We start from the raw sequence: 15,707 nt of genomic DNA on the forward strand, positions 1-15,707 counted from the left end.
AAGCATATGCCAAACTGAAGTGGCTGTTTAACTATGGCCTAAACCATGTAGTGTGTTTGGGGAGTTAATTGCTTGCTCTATTTTTACCTCTCAGGATATGGGGAAGGATGGATAGTTTCTATTCCATTTTATATCCTTGGAGATTTTATTCCCTGGAAATGGAACAATTGTCTGCTTGTTTATAGTACATTAATTGCTAACACATTGTAGCAACAGGAAAGCTGAACTGTGAAGTGTATGTACAGTTTGAAATGCTCTAGAAAAGACAGCAGCTGAGACTTGATGATAGCAACAAGTAGTGCTCCCAAGAAGTCTTTACATGCGTCATGGGCATGATTAATCAGGATGGGGCAGATATTCGAATAATAATTTATTTTCCTTCTTTGTTCTTGGAAATCTGCAGATGGGAAAACAAATCACTTCAAATATGGATGAAGATCAGATCCCACAGTAGGATCCATTAGCAAAGACCTCTTTGCCTTAGGATGCACTGATGAAACTTGATGGATGTTGGGTTCAGATGCAGGTTCAGAGTTGGAATTTGTGAAGGGCTAACATACAGCACAGTGGAATCCTAATGCAAGCGAGAGCCTCTAAACAGCTGCAGACAACAAATCTCTGATGGCATAGAGAATAGACAGAACTTAGATTTCAGCGCAAAGAAAAACAGCTTTTGAAGAATACCTTTGCTACGTTTACTCTCCAAAAATGACTGAGCAAGTATTGTAGTAGAATGTCCTACCATTAAAATATAGTGTTCTAGAACACTTTGCCAGGCTGATTTCTACCAGTCTAATTCTCTGTAAGCAGTTCATAAAAGAGTAGAATGAGGAATATAGATACCTCTGTGTGGTTGCCTGGAAATACTCCGACTGATTCCATGATGTGTCTGAGATATGCTTGTCAAGGCTGTGAGATCCTTGTCCCTGCAGCCAGCATCTCCAGTGGTGCAAATGGGAAACACCCAAGTTTATTATATTCAATTCTGAGCTCCAAGCAGCACAGCACATAGTAATCCAGCTGTAACACCTTCCTTCAGCCTCACTCTCTATAGCTAAGGAGAGACAGGGAGCAGCATAAGTAACCCCATCTATGGCACAAAGCCGCCTCAGGACATTCAGCATCAGAAGGAGTCTTTGCAAACTGTTTTAGCTGAGTAGATAAGGGGTGCTGAAACTGCAGACCTGTGACTGCAAGAAAATAATGAGAACCAGTACCTCTACAGCTTTCATTTTCAAGTGATTTTAAAAAGGCTAAGTTGATTTACTTGCTAGCTGAAAAAGATTAATTGAGGTTACTCCTGGACAGAACTTGTATGCCAAGTTTAATCTTGGCATGATATTTTATTGCCGTATTTTATAAGTACAAAAAAGTAGAACTTTATGATGGAAATGGTGACTGACCACAGCAAAAGTTGAGTTGATGGGTGCGTTTTTAGAAGAAAAGACCATTGTGTGACAATTCATGAATATTATGGAAACATCACTCCGTGTTACACAAACAGAGATTTGGATTGGGGAACCTGTCTCACGGAACCTTCAAATAATATGATGTCTTGCAATGATGGTTTCAGCATATGCAGTTTTCTGTTCAACTGCAAAGCTTTCTGTTAGCAAGCAGAGTTTGTAGACACAGTCACAAAATCCAGATGCTGTAGATAGAGTCAAATTGTCTGTAAAAATGAGAAAAATAGTGTTAAACTCAAAAGAGGGCAGTGCCAGAGACCAGTGGAGAAGCAAAGTAAAGCTTTCCACAGCAGTGAACAGATGGGAAGTGCTCAACAAGTGGTAAATAACCATGTGAAAGAGAAGTTTAGGAATAACTTCTCTCTACAACAGATACTCTTCCTGAAAATCAGTGCGGGAGTTTTTGCGCTGTGGGCTGTCTTATACTTCCATGTCAATTTTCCAACTCTGATTTCTGCATGATCTGTCTCATACCCACAGCCAGCCAGTGAATGCAAATGTGTTCTTATTCATGATCACTGTTTTGAACTCTGACTGGAATTAATGATTTAGGAGGGACTGCAACTGATACGGAGAAGAGCTGGATGAGACTCCTATTTGGCTTCATGTGCAAAATTCAAAGACTAACTTGAGGCACGACCAGAAACTCAGTCCTGGCAAATATAATTCTGATATGCCTTAAATGTCATCTCCAGTAACAGTAAAACTCATGTCTAATGAAAATGTAATATATTATCACAGCATTTTATTAATGGGATGACTTCTGCACTATATTAGCAAACCAAGGAGCTTTTCCTTATCCAGTTGAAAATTGGATCAGCCTATTTATTAAAAAAAAAAAAAAAAAAAAAAAAAAGGTAAAAAAGTCTATTTTAGGTATTGGTGCCAAAAATTTTATACCAAACCTATATTGTCAGATGTTCTGTCTTCCCTGTGTCTTTTGTAGAAATTAAGATACTTACCAAAGATAGATGCTTTTCTACCCAGAACTCTTAACTCTCCTTCTGGGGGGAAATCCCTTTTGTTCAGAGAAGCGTGTCCTTGCTGAGACAGTCGACAAAACAAGGAGCTGCAGCAAAGCACCTTTGGGACTTTGTTCTCCAGCCTTTGGATCTGAAGAGCAGATTTGTAAGAGGTTTATGCATTGGAAAGGTACTCTGCATGTGAAGGGCTGTTTCAACTGACAGCACTTGATTTCTTTATTTTTTTTTACTTCTGTCTGTGAACTCTTTTAAGTACATGAACCCTAAAGAACCATCTGTCTCTGAAACGTGCCCAGCAGCTTAGGAAGTCAGAGTACAGAGAATTAAAACCAGATCTCAGTATTTTAGATTTTAACATCTTAGCGCAGGATGACTGACCTAGTAAGACTGTTAGCCTCTGGGCAGGTAGGGAATGAGTTGTATAATTAATAGCTACTTGTGCTTTTTATCCAGCATAAAACAGTGGTTCATCATCAGCTGTTTTCACTGAATGTCCATGAAACTTAACAACCTGTAGGATGAAGACGAGCAGGCGTTCAGTAAACAACACACAGCAAAGCAGGCAGGATGGGGAGGAGAGAAAGTTTCCGTATACATGATATGAGATGTCCTGAAATCTTTTATGTCTCTGCAGGACTGTCTGAAACTTGACTCAATATTTTATGGGATTTTCCACCCACCGACACACACATTACCCCCCCCCCCCCCACTTTATTCCTTAGAAGGGTGGAGGCTGGAGACAGCTGTGCCAGGATTATTCTACCTGCAATGGAAGGGAACAGAGAGATTTTTGAAAACAGAAGCTTCAACATAGGTTGTCCTGAAAAAGAGGGGACAATTCTTGAAACATACTGCCATCTATAGAATATATATGAGTGATTCATGTGAACAGAGTATTTCAGGTTTCAGTCTGGAAAAAGCCAACTTTGGCAAGGCATCTTTTCCTATTTTAAGTGTTAAATCTTGGAAGAGATTTGGCTCCTTACTGACAACTACCAAATCTCCATGTGATACCTGTTTTTCAGCAAAGTTATGTGGTCCCACCGGCATTGCGGAGAGTGAAGAGGATGTTTCAGATGTAAGACTTTCCATACACACCAGCCTGTTGCCGTGCCATTGTTCCAAAGAAAAATACCTGCCCACATTTTTTTGGACCATTTATTCTCATAGCAGGAAGGTCACAGTGCCAGCCAGAGATGGTCTTTGAACTTGGGCAGTGCCAAGCGTAGGAATTTGTGGGTTTTCAGCTTTAGTCTGTTCAGCTGGCGGGTTTTTTACATGTAGAATGGAGGAAGTGAATGTTCTGTTTCCTCCATCCCCATTCTGTTAGCAGGCAAATGAATTAGTGCAGTAGATGCTTAGGAGCAGAAAATAAGGAAGCTGTGCCTTTGTGGGATCTACGTCTTGGCTGTCCCACTAGTGTGTGCTTAGAAGTGATGCCCAAAGCCTCTGTGTCTTCAGCTTCTTTTCTGTCGTCATTTGGTTTGATCAAGCACAGTTTGCCGACTCCATGTGACAATGTAGAAAACCTTAGTGGGTGAGTGAGAGCCATCCAAGTCTGTGAGTGTGCTGGGCTCTCCAGAAGGAAGACAAGGAAAGTTTTAAATGTTCTGTGCATTAAATTACACCTGTGGGACTTAATGTTTCCTTTGCAAGTGGATCACCCTGTTTTTCAGTTGAAGTGAATGAAACAAGTCCTTCATTCAGTCATGGCTGTGTGACCAGTGACTGTGGTCCCGTGATCTTACAGGGGTAACGCAGAGGGTGGAATCTGGCATTTTGTGTTGTTTATGGGAGAAAGAGGACTTTAAGGCCTTGGAGCGCCATTCCTGCCCTTTGATACACTAGACAATACCACAGAAATAAGAAAAACCCAACTTGCTCTCGAAAAATAGGTACTTTCAAAGGATCATATTTTATACGTATGGTACATTTAATCTCTTTAATTTATTCCAAGAGAATTTTGTTTTGCTTTGGTCTCTAGGGCTGTTTCTGGGGGGAAAAAAAATCCCAAACGTTGGGAGAAGCCAGCTATGTATAAAACAGTTCATAGAGCAACTCCACCAACACAGTGACCCAGTGGTCTCCCTGCTGCTGAGACACTCTGGGTGGATAGTACTGAATGGAAAACTAGTGATAATAAGTTGCATTTTTTTTAAATTACTTTGGTAATTATAATGGTGGTTTAAAGAGGTCAGTACGTGTTTTTACGAAAATAAGGAAGCAGCTTTAGCCTAGTACTCTGAGACAGACTTTTTTACACCCGATTAGCATTAGGGTATGCTTTTAGGGTGAATTTTCAGGTGTTTGGGAATGCATGTGCAAGTGGGTTTTGTGGTTGTTATTTCTCTTCAGTCTTCACCTTTAGTTTCTCACTTAGAAACTGCCATGTACTTAGGTCTGTTATCACAGATGTTTGACTGGATCATTTTCAGTTGCTGGGTTTCAAGGGTGGTTGGTTTTTTTAATGTTGAATATTTATTCAACCTGCTCTGTTTTGTTAAACATGATGAAATATATGGAGTTAGTGATTTTTTCCCCCTTTAAAAAATACTAGTGTTTCACAAATACCTGACCAACTTCTTCAGTTAACACATTGCCGATAAAGGAGTCTGAGCATGCCTCTTGGAGCCTTTTGGCACTGGCTATGCTTGCAACCCTCTGTAAATCTCAGGTGCTTCAGTGCTTTGATGGGAACTCCACAGATGCTGCAAGGATGCAGTATTAACCTTAACATCTGCCCTGTGGAGAACTAGCTTTTCCTTTAGCCTAATTTGAATGTTCTGTTGTCTCAATGAAGTTAATACAATGCACTAAAATATTTTATTACGTGATGAGTTGTAGCAACAGGCTAGGGAGGCACAGGGAGGAGCGGTGCCTGGGAGTGATAGTATTCCAGCCGAGTGTCCACTTGCTTCAAAAGGGAAATAATTGACTTATCCCCTGCTGCTGTCATCTCTCTTTCCTTAGCTGAAGCTCTCCTATTTCATAATACTGGGACAGCAGAGGCAGGACTTCTATGGTCTTTGATCCTTCCGTGGCCTTTCACCAGCTTGCTGAGACCACAGCACCCACTTGTTCCTCACTGATACCCTGCACAGAGCTGCATGGGGGGAAAAGCCTCCCATATGGCAGCACATAACCAGAGTGGTAACATGGCCCACTGTCAGTTTTCTGTGGTTTGATCTGTTTTATTGTAGTGCCTTAGATCTGAACTTACGTCATCATTCTTCTCTCTATTTTCATAGTATGGAGACTTTTGCATGTAATTTGTAAGTGTCTTGAGTCTGCAAAGGGAGAACTAAAACCTATAATGATGTTTTGCCCCGCACACCTTATTTTAATTGAACTAAAGGAGTAGCCTATAAAAACAACCAGACAGCGTCCTTGGGCCTTTTGTTCTTCTCCCTCTCTCCCTCCCCATGTGTTTAAATTTAATTCTGTCCCCAGCAAAATATCTCACAAAGTCATCTTGCAGTCATTATTTATTTCCTTTAATGGACTGTTCAATGGTGTGTCACCAGCTCATGTGGAACAGACCACAGCCAAGTTTCAGAACCAGATGATACAAGTATTTACTAATAAAGCATATATCCCAGTTACTTGAGTTTGATAATGAAGTACCAGTAAAACAGAATGCCAGGAGCTGAAGCTTTTGTGGCAGAAGTGTTTTTCAGTAAAGCTTCCTGCTGAGTATTCAAGTGAAACAAATAGGTTAATTTAAAAACTACTTACAACTTTTATGTTTTGATTTATTATGCAGCTGTGAATGGTAAAAGAATAAATTACATATTGCAGAGTTATTTTGGATAGCTGTCCTGTCATGGGAGTCTCTGCTGATGGTGCTTTGCAGTAACTGTTTCTGGGGTTTTCCATCCTTTTTCTAGTTATAGAAAGTCTACTCTGTCTTTTGAGGAGCTCTTTGTATCTTGGATCGCTGGCAGGCCTTAGTATGATAATTTTCTCCAGCTCAGGCTTTCCTTCAAATACATCTGATAATTGTAACAGATGTGCTACCCCAACCGCCCAGCTCATTGAACTATGAACTTGGTGATATTTATTTGTTTCATGACTGAGCCTGAAAGTACCTGTGGAGATCAGAATGTGACTGTATCAGGACTTAGAGAAACCTATAGCAAGATGAAGCTTCTGCTGCTAAAGTTTAAGTGGACAATGCAAGGATGAAAGATGAGAGGATCATTGTCCCACTTTACAAATACAGAACTGAAGCTGGAGATGGATGTTGTTGTATTTATGTCTAGGGAGAGCTTACACATCTGTATGGGCTTCTGTAAGCTATTTTATTTAGTATGCTGAATGTTTCCCATATGTAAGATACCCATTGTTGAGAGTTCAAAATACATTTAGTCCTTAAAATGGTTTTGGTTTTTTTATGTTATAACTTAACTTTCAACATGTGCTTTGAATTATTTGCTTGGGTTTTTATGTCCGGTTTTTCCAGGTCCATCAGCAGAGAGACTTGCATGTGATCTGTAACACTATCCCTTCAGATAGTCCCTTAGAATTTACGCAATAGCAAGGCTCAAAAGCCCACATAGTTTCCTTTTTAATTTAATTAAAATGATGCATATTTGCCCAACACTGTGGAGAATTACATGATGCAGACTGGTTAGTCAAACATGAAGGCAGGCACAGTAGAGACCTTTTGGCCTCATGAGCTTTTATAAGAACAAGTTGTATTAAGCAAACAGCTGTGTAACGTGAGGGGTTTCTTATTGAAAAACAAGAGGGGGTGAGAAATCTTTTCAATTCCCCCTTTGTGGGTCAGTGTCTGCAGTTGGTAAGTAGAGGACAGACAGATATTTAAAAATAGCTACATTTCAATTGCATTACTTCTTTTTTTATATTTTTAACTTTGCTGTTGATTGGATCGACTCTTCATTCTATTGTAAGAATGTCATAACTTGACTCTAATGCTTATACAACGCCTTTTGCAATTAGATGATGTAAACCTTAACATATTTAGAGATCTTCAAATAGTCCCCCTGAGAAGCTGGCTAGTGAGGAGAGTGAGCTTTGATGGTTTATATTTATAAGTGGAACGTTAGCCATCGTTACAGGGTAGGTAGTTCAGGAATTTTTTCAAGAGTGCGGAGAGAAAAATGAGCAACAGAGAGCATGTCCTAGTTCTAAGTAGCATTGTGAAAGTGGAGTATTCGATTCAAGTGAAATTTCTTTTCTTTATTTGGGCTAATTTGTTTCAAGTTCTATACTGATACATCAAGAGGTTATCACTGAGTATAAGGAAAGATAAATCAGCCGCCCAGCCTATAGTCTTCTTTTGGAAGCATAATCATGTTTATTTCTCATTTAAGCTGATTATGCCCTGATAAGCATATAGTTGTCATGAGATTTTTGTGGACTTTCTGGGAATCACTGTGGATTATATTATTGAGAATTTTTATCTACAGCTACAGTGTGTTGAGAACTCATATTGCTTATATGAGCTTGGACCCTGTTCCTAGCTGCACCTCTGCTTTTGGCTGACCGCAGGCAAGTGAAGTCGTTCCTTTGGGCTTCAATGTCCTCATCTTTAAAATAGGAGTAAAGGAGTGGATCTCCTCTGAAGGTTGCTTTAATGTCTGCCAACAACAAGTACACGCTTGGAGCCAGTTATTTATTTTGTGTACTAATGTATTTGTTTATCAGTGTATTAGCGATGCTTTGTACTGTAGTGGTATGTGCAGTGGGGCAGGGATACGGTGCCGCTTCCTGCTGTGTGATAAAACAAGCATACGAGAGCAGTGAAGCCCAGCCTGTGAGAGCTAAAGCGGTCTCATAACATTTGGATGGAAGGGACTGCCAGCTTTGGAGCAAGAGCGACTGTGTTTTATGCCTGCCATCCCACAAGCTGCTTGGTTGATACGTGTGCAGTATAATGACAGCTGGGAAGTCCTGTGTGGTCCCTGATTTTGTTCCAGGCTGCGTGAGGCTGATTTTACAGTTGTACTGTATTCTCAAGGGATATTGATATACCACTGTCCCCGTGGCTTCATTCTTCTGGAGAAGTTGGGCCAGGGCACAAAATCCTATACGGCAGAGGACAGAGGTATAAATAAATGTTGGCTTGCCCTACAGCCTTGCTGGTAGGGTGCAGGCTCCTGTGGGGAGGTCCCATCCTCTCTGTATAGTCAGACTAGCTGGGAAACAAGGGTGGGAAGCGTCCGTAGGGAGACCTTGTTCCCACCTGCAGCACTCAAAGTCCTACTGACCTGCTCCTTGAAAGATTTGATAGGATCGTGATTTTAATATCAGGAAAGATTTAGATCGCATCAACCATCTCCACATGATCAGGAACATGTTCTCTGCTCCACCCCCCCCCATGTCCTGAGGTTTCTGTAAGCCAGGGATTGAAGTTGTGATTATGGTCCATAAAGGCTGTAACACCGGTAAGGGATGACCTGCGCTACCAGACACCTTCCAAGCAGAACCCAGGGGCTCCTGCACCCACAGGGGAGACTGGCTGGAGAACAGACCCTTTCCACATGTGAATTAAAACAGTGTGTACACCGCTAACAATGCAGCTATGATACTTGTTCGGCATGGATCTGAAGTATGAAAGAGAAAAAAGTCTGCTGCCTGTTACGAGCCCATCTGCTGTGCATCATCGTGAGCCCTGGCAGCAGTCCCATGTGTCGGTGCTGCGTCTGATGCAGGGGAAGGCAAGCGTGTTGGAAATGCCAGTGCCTGCACGCTGGGGTTGTTTGTGAGTGAGCAGGGGTTTTTGGTGAATGAGTTAAGCATCACAAGTTAGCAAATCTGTTTTGTAAAAACAACTTCGTCAGGCTCTTACTTTCTAGAACTGTGCATTGTTCATGGCTTCTCGATGTGTTTTAAAAGTTACCAAGAATTGGTGTCTTTTTTGTCATATGTTTAACAGACTGTAACTTCTCAGCGCATATGAAGTAGTGGTGTTAAAATAAGCAACAGGTTAGCGGGTGTTGCCTCCGAGAGCTGCACTGTAGCCTCTGACGTGAGCGAGAGAGGCGTGCTGTAAAATTGGTGCTGGTTTTGGGTGCACAGTGTAGCTGGTGCCAGTCATGTGGTTCTGCAATTAGTTTGTAATTTGAAGTTAGGATGGTCTTAAGTCCACCTTTGTTTTGAGTGTTCAGGCTATTCTTATTGCTCATGTGTTTGCTTTCCCCTCAATGAGGGGCCAGAGAGATGCGTTTTTTGTGGGTACTGTTTTATTAGGATTGTATCGTTTGGTGCATTCACCCCACATAGTTCCTGTCTTTGGTGTTGTGATCCTGAAGGGATGCTCTGTTTTTAGAGGAAACTTGGATGACCAGCAGCATATTTCTGTGCTATGGCAGTTGCTCTCTGTCTCACAAACCCTACAGTAGATATCTTGTCATTTTTAGGGCAGGGACTTGGGCTTTCAGGACAGGGACTGTGTACTCTAATATGTGTATGTACGTGGTAGATATGTCCGTGCTTTTATGAACATTACCTTTATGTAACTAATAAAACCCAGAATGCTGAGAGAAGAGCTGTGTGACCGTGACTTTTATTTTTTTTTTGATGTGTATATTGTTTTATTTGTATATTGCTAGCTGCTTCTGGTTTATGTAAACATGAGTTCCTGGAAGGAGAGCCTTCAAATATTGTGTTTGCATTTCGGTTTTGATTCTTAATGTGTTATTAGATCATGTGTAATTTTTTTTATATTGGGATCCACAGGGTGGATGTATATTTATTAAACTTAATGGAGCTTAAAGCACTTGCTGAGCTGCATTAAACATGAGAGACAATTTTATCCCTTACAATTGTAAGGGTATAAATTTTTAAAGGTTTTTATTTTCTTTTAATTGTTGAATTAATGCAGAATAATTGCTTTGCTCTGGCATGAGCTTATCAAGAGTAATTTAATATAAATTGGTCAAATTTAGGCTATTTAGTCTTCTTATTGAAGACATTCTGTTCATGTATTCATAATGCATCCATTGTTTTCAAGAGGAACTCTGCCAGCTGAATACCTCAGTTGGTGTAAAGCTGAATGCTCAGCTGTAGTTGGTGCATATGTGTAAACTGATGAATGAAAAATAACAGGAGAGTTTCACTTCATTTTCTGGAACTTTATTGTTTATCCCCAGCAGTGGCCTGTATCTTATATCTGTACAAACTGTTGTGGAGTCAGTGTCCAACCACCATTGCTGTCTTCATGCACATCCTTGATATCCCGAGGTACAGTAACAGAGTTGGCTTTTGATGCTACGCTCATGAGTGATAAAGACTTTTCTGTGCTGCCTCCCTACAAATGATAAATATTTCATTTGCAGTATTGCACTTCTGTGTGATGGGCTGGCAGCTAGTAGTTTTAGTTGAGAACGTGCATCTTCAAGCTGATCTCTGCCACTACTTTCTAAAGACTCAATGTACTAATAGAGAGCATCACCACAGAAGTCCTTTGCTCTCTGACCCTCCAGTTCGAGGGTCAGCTTACATTTGGAGCTGTGTCCAGAAGCATCAGTACCTTGACCATCACTTTGTTTTTATTTTTAATTATTTCCTCTTGTTTTGCTGCATCCCTGTCTTGCTTTTTCCATTTTCATAGTAAGATAAAGATGCCTTTAGTTTTCATAAGGATTTTTGGGTGCCGTATTCCTGTGTCCTGTTTGTCTTCCCTGAGTAGCCTGTGGAGTATTTTTGATGAGCACAAAGTCATCTTTTGTTATCTTGTCCAAACCAAACTTAGTTTATCCTTTATTTTATTTTCCCTGGAAGGAAATATGTAGACAATCCAGTGGCTGAAAATAATTATGAAATATTTAACTTGTTCTTTGTAAGTCAAGACGCCATCAACTACAGCGCGAAGCTTGCTGGGTTGCTGAAGGTATTGAGGGCAAGATGAGACTCCATATACTAATTCAGGCTGTTTCCTTATCAGGTCCAAGATTCTGTGCAAGACAGCAATCTATTTACTGATGAGTTAGAGGGACATGGAAAATTGTATCATGTACTTTGCCAACAGTATTTTTGTGTGCATGAGGCCAAAACAAATTTCTTCTGATCTTTGTAAACAGGTGGTAGTCTTTTGTTGCAAAAGAGGGGTATTCCCATGCTGCAAACTGGATGTGAATACCATATGATTGTTTTTAGAAACAGACATTTCAACTTGCACTGAAATTTTTGCAAAAGTATGCCCTCATGTAACAATCCTTCTTTCTAATTACATACTGTAGGATTCTTAGCAACTGGAAATCCAGCAGAGAAGGCATTTATGGTAGAATTAGGTGTTGAAGCTTAGGGAGTTTTGAATCCACAATTAAAAAAAAAAAACAAACAAAAAACCAAACAAAAAACCAAAAACCAAACCTGAAAAAAGTAAGAAAGAACAGACTGTGTTTGATTACCAGGCTATAAACCTTAGCATGCAGTGCTTAAACATGGAGGGATAAATTTTCTAACAGGCTGGTGCTATTGTGTAAAGATGGATTTGAGCCAAACTCCCAGATTTGAAACCCCATGAACTTCAGTAGGCCCAGGCCAGTCCTTGGCGTAAGTTCATCTCAATCATTGCAAGCATAGAAAAGGTATTTGAACATTCACAGTAGCAATTGGAGATCCAAAAGGGGAAGGTTCATGCATAATCTGTTCACTATTTGCACACACAAGGGGCATATCAGTGCCAATGTGAACATTTGTCCCCTTGATCATTATGAGAACGTTTTTAGAGCATCTTTGAAAACACGCTGCGGCATAACACGAAGGGAATGTTTCTGGCATGTGTCCTCAGTAGTTGAATTGGTTACTAACCAATCTCTTTAGTGGGAAGAGCTTTAAATGACTTCTCTAATTTTACCCAAATAATGAATCTCTTGCACATCACCTCTGTGGTCCCCTCTGACAGCCCTTTCCAGTAATGACAGCTGACATCAGGTTCCTGAGTCACATGGTGAGTTCCTGCTCAGCGGACAACTGGTTTATTACAGATTTAAGCAATACTGCCTTCTGAATGGGGACTCTAGTGCGTAGATTTCAACAAATTATCAGTTATACCCAGACCAACTGGAGAGATTTATGTGCTGGTTTTAATAAGCATTGCTCTCATTTATTTGCTTTCTCTTTTGCAGCAGAGTAAACTCTGGTTTCCTCTGAGTTGCGCAGCTGCTGTGAATGGTAATAAGACAGCCGAGTCAGTCACAGTAGTGCTGTAATGGAGACATGCATCCTGCACTTGCTGTATCCGAGGGTTGTGTCTGGAGCTGGAGAGGGGAAAAGTTTAACATAAAAATGAACTACATGCAATTACCAATTTATGGGGAAGTTCATAAGGGATCCAGCTGGTGGTGGCACTGGGTTGTTAAAACTGTTCTTCTGAAGAAACTAGAAGAAGAAATTAAAAAAATGCGCACGTGCACTATTTGGTTAGCAGGAGTTGTCAGAGCATCCTAGAATATTTCTTACTAATAAGAATATAATTACCAACTTTTACATCAAATGTACTTTATGTGTGTTTGCTGTGGAGAAACCAAGGTAGTGGCACCAGTGTAGAAGAGGCAGGAACACACAGAGATGTGAATATTTTATGGTTCTGTGACAGAGCTATCATCAGAGCATGCCACCTTCTTGAACTGAGCTGTCTATATGACACTGAGTTGTGATTTATGCCAGTTTGCTTGACTGCAGTGTGGGACCTGCCAAGGTCCATCACATGAGCAGCTGCAGCAAACTGTAGATGATATTAAAGTGGGTAGAAGATGATTTTGCAATTCCATGCTGGCAGAAGCGGAGCAGTGTGGGTCCATCCCCTTCTCAGAGTCAGGTATGGAGTGGCGAGGAGCCTGGGGAGAAACAGCTCTGAGTTTTGACTTGAGACCAGGTGACATTGTATTGTCACAGTTGCAGATTGTCATAGTAATAAGAAATCATGACAAATACTGTGGTACAACTCTAGCGTGTCCTGACTTCACTGTTTTCCATCTCTCTGCACTTCTTTAGAATTATGTGGTAAAAGCTAAATGCTGTAAGTCTAGGTCTAGAAACGAAGATGGTTTTTTGAGCAGTTAGCACAAAAATAAAAAGGGGTTACACTGTATCCAGGTTGCCATTATTAAACAGGAGAGCTTTCCAAACAGAGAAAGCTCTTGGTGGTGTGTATGCAAGACTATGGGCAAGACACAGGGTGCAAGCACTTGTGAGTATTACACCATTCCTTTTTCCAAAGCTAGCATCTGCCAGTGCTGCATGGCCACATTGGTTGCATACAGATCTCACAGTGGGTTGTTTCCCAGTTTACTCTTCCAGGTATGCTCTACACACCTGGTGACACCAATATTATTAACTTAAAAGCTCCAACAGAGATACAAGCCCTGGTATGCCGTGTCTTAGGAGATCCCTTTTATCCCAGGGAGTGCACTGACAGGCTTGTTTGAGCTAAATTGGAGACTTTGTCCTTAGTCTATTCAACTAGAATTCTTTCTCTTTTTAATATAATTTGATCATAAGCTGCTAATAATATATGATACACAAACTGCTTGTTCTTTATCAAAATCTGCACTATATTGTTAGAGCTCTACAAGCTTAACGCATGACAGACTATTGAAACAAGCTGCTGAGAGAGCTTTGTCACAATATCTATGTACCAAACATTTCTCTGACTCATACCCTCACATACCCCCTGCGGTGATTTTGTAAGTCAGGGCAAAATTTAGATTACTGTTTGTTATCTGATACATATTTTTAAGACATTGCCAAACAAAAAGCTAAATTTAAAAACTATGACTTTTGTTGTCAGGGGTTCCAGACGTGCCAAAGAAACATGTGTCAGCAATTTTAGGCTTAGCGGCCACATAATTGTGAAGTATACTTATTTTTACAGATGCTCTTGGATGATAAAAACTGAGACATTTCTATTAGCTCTTTGAGTTACGTTTACTGTCACTGCTTTTTGATTGTCAGTGTCACTTCAAGAATTTGTATTGGAATGGGAAAAAAAAAGTGCACCAAAACTATGGTTTTGTTTATGCGTATGACAAAGTTATTGTGTCCAAAGAAAAAAAATGCTTTTAATGGTTTGATTTGGCTTGTATGCTCATACATAGACAGCCATTGGGTCCTGCACGTATATTCTGTCTTTATTTGCTTCATCATGTATTGCCTTTGAGTCAGTTTGTCTCCTGCCTAATGGTATTTTATTTCTCTAAATTGTTTGATTAGTTGAGGGAATGGGGAAATAGACTGTGGCTTTGATATAGAAAATGAGACAGAGAGACAGACTCTCTGATGCAGGGAAGGGAAGTGCGTTTGAACCTCAGATCCATCCTACATCATTGTAACTGAGCTGGGAAATACGGTGGTATGATTTTTCCTAGCTCACACTTGAATCATACATCTATATTAACATATAGCCCAGTGCTCTGAAATGAAGCATCTTTAGGAATTGCTCCCAAATGAAGCATCTTTAGGAGTTGCTCCCAGGCTTGTTAACTTCTTAACCATCTGAAGTATACCTTGGAGATCACGAAATGACACGGTCTGACTTTCTGTTGACGAGGATGGCTTTGCTCCAGAAGTAGTTATCTTTAGTATACCTTAAGAATAAAATGCTACTGCCTAGTTCCTTATCTAAAATTCTGATCTTTAAACTGTTGCATAGTTATTTTATTCCCATTCATGGATGGAGGTAGGTATTTCCAGTTAAAATAATTCTGAAATTAATGTTTGGCAGTAGGATTATTTCAGAACTTAATTTTTGGACAGAGACTTTTGAGGAAATCTGGTGAGGGAGACTTTGAATGTATTCTGCATGATTTCTTCAACTTAGCACAGTCAGAGTATGCTATCTTGTACCACTGTAAACTTGGCTAGTTATATCACAGTAAAGGCTTAGGCTTGCATGGTTTCAGTTATTCAAAGATACTGTACCTACCTTAAACATGTCGGTTTCCTCATGGCCATGTGTCATCAGCACTGGTGTGGCTGTCATTTAATTGTCTAGCAGCTGTTCCACTACGTTTCTCTTGCCCACTGTCACTTCTGCGGCTGTGTCCAGCCCTGAAGCATTGTGGATCTGGGCCAGTGATTCGTTTCTAGTCTGTGTTACTAATGTGCAAGATTTTATAGTCATCTGTTAGCAATTGAGCTGTAGATGCAAAAGTCCATTCTGTTAGCTCTTTGGTGATAAAGAATAGGATTCTAGGTGATACACTGTACCCTGCCATCACTGATCTGAACCTATCTGTAGTAATCACTGCCTTCTGTTTTGTCTCAGGAGGATGGAAAGATTAATTTG

At 40.4% G+C, this 15,707-nt stretch overlaps 1 protein-coding gene across 4 annotated transcripts in view; it reads left to right on the forward strand.

The window, feature by feature from the left end:
* The window catches only part of ARNT2 (aryl hydrocarbon receptor nuclear translocator 2), a 105,598-nt gene that overhangs the window by 45,794 nt on the left and 44,097 nt on the right, over positions 1–15,707 (forward strand). The window lies entirely within an intron of this gene.

This window comes from Harpia harpyja, chromosome 14 (assembly GCF_026419915.1).
Source record: "Harpia harpyja isolate bHarHar1 chromosome 14, bHarHar1 primary haplotype, whole genome shotgun sequence".
Lineage (NCBI taxonomy): Eukaryota > Metazoa > Chordata > Aves > Accipitriformes > Accipitridae > Harpia > Harpia harpyja.